Source organism: Thamnophis elegans, chromosome 7, assembly GCF_009769535.1.
Source record: "Thamnophis elegans isolate rThaEle1 chromosome 7, rThaEle1.pri, whole genome shotgun sequence".
Classification (NCBI taxonomy): domain Eukaryota; kingdom Metazoa; phylum Chordata; class Lepidosauria; order Squamata; family Colubridae; genus Thamnophis; species Thamnophis elegans.
In genome coordinates this window covers 79,374,196-79,376,087 of record NC_045547.1, presented here as the reverse complement: position 1 = coordinate 79,376,087, position 1,892 = coordinate 79,374,196, and positions in this window count along the sequence as shown.

Below are 1,892 nucleotides of genomic sequence, written 5' to 3'. Positions count from 1 at the left end.
GGCAGAGGTTTAAGCATTTTTTTTTTAAAAAACTTTAAACGCAATGAATCAGATTTTCTTTTTCATGACTGCACTTGAATAATTTTCTACGGATGCTCTGAATCGCTGAGTTGAAGAACAAATTTGTTAACAATAAGGCGCGAGGTATTAAATTCTCAGGTTGAATGGCCAGGGGTGGTCCTTGGAAAAGGGACTTAACCAGTCTTTTGAGGTGGTAATTCAAAAAATAAATAGAGAGGGCTATTCCTTTTTAAAAAAAAACACTGAATATCTGGAATTTATATTTAAGTTTAAGCAATTATCTGAACAACAGTTGAGTACAGCTTTGAACCATATAAATGAAAGCAAGAGAATGTGCTTTTAAACCCATTTGGAAAGCCATATTTTAATGTTCTGCTCTGAAATACATTCAATTGCCAGATTTTATTAGGGCAATTATGCCCAATTTTAATCATTTTATTTCTGTTTGATAAGGTTTTAGATATTGTGTGTGCTTAAGATCAGGATGGATGTATTGTTACTTAATTTCCTTAGCAGCGGGTTGCAGGCCCAGAAAATAAATAGACTTCAATAAACACACAGGTAGTCTTCTGCGTACGACCACAAATTGAGTCCCAAAATTTCTGTTGCTAAGCGAGACAGCTGTGACGTGAGCTTTGCCCCATTTTACAACCTTTTCTCGCTATAGCTGTTAAGTGAATCGCTGCAGTGGTTTAAGTTAGTCACATGGTTGTTAAGTGAATCTGGCTTCCCCATTGACTTTTGCTTGTCAGAAGGTCTCAACGGGAGATCCTGTGTCGCCGGGACACTGCGGCTGTTATAAATAGGAGTCAGTTGCCAAGCGTCTGAATTTTGATCACATGACCACGAGGAGGCTGCAACGGTCATAAGTGGGAAAAACAGTCATAAGTCACTTTTTCGGTGCTGTTGTCACTTGACTGCCTGCATCTCTTACCATCTCTATCGCCATCCATCCATCCATCTATATCTTCTGTGTCTGTCTGTCTGTCTATCTATCGTAGCTCTCTCTCTGTCTACAGTATCATTCATATATATATATATATATATATATATATATATATATATATATATATGTATGTATGTATGTATGTATATGTATGTTATATTTATGCTGATAAATAAATAAAGGGAGACTAGTATAGATCTATTTCAAGCTATTTAGCTCTCATCAGCTAGCCATACCCATGTTTGGGAATCGAACCTGTGCTCCATTGCCTCCCAGGCAGGGAGTTAACCATTTGAGCTACAGAGAACGACTCCTTATCAGCCAGCCAGGGTGGGAGGTATATACTTAAAGTCACAACCCCTGGTATGCCCCAATTATGGGAGGAAGCTAACTGCTTCCATCATCTGTCAATCGGCTCGTCACAAGAGTCCATCACGACAGAAACCCAATATTTTTACTGTTGCCTTTGTTATATATATATATATATATATAGTGTCACAACCCCTGGTAAGCCCCAATTATGGGAGGAAGCTAACTGCTTCCATCATCTGTCAATCGGCTCGTCACAAGAGTCCATCACGACAGAAACCCAATATTTTTACTGTTGCCTTTGTTATATTTGTGTTTTATTTGTGCTGATAAATAAATAAAGGGAGACTAGTATAGATCTATTTCACGTCATTTAGTTCTCATCAGCTAGCCATAATGGCTAAGACGTTTGCCTAAGATGCAATACAGCACAGGTTCAAATCCCAGTAAGGGTATGGCTAGCTGATGAGAGCTAAATAGCTTGAAATAGATCTATACTAGTCTCCCTTTATTTATTTATCAGCACAAATAAAACACAAATATAACAAAGGCAACAGTAAAAATATTGGGTTTCTGTCGTGATGGACTCTTGTGACGAGCCGATTGACAGATGATG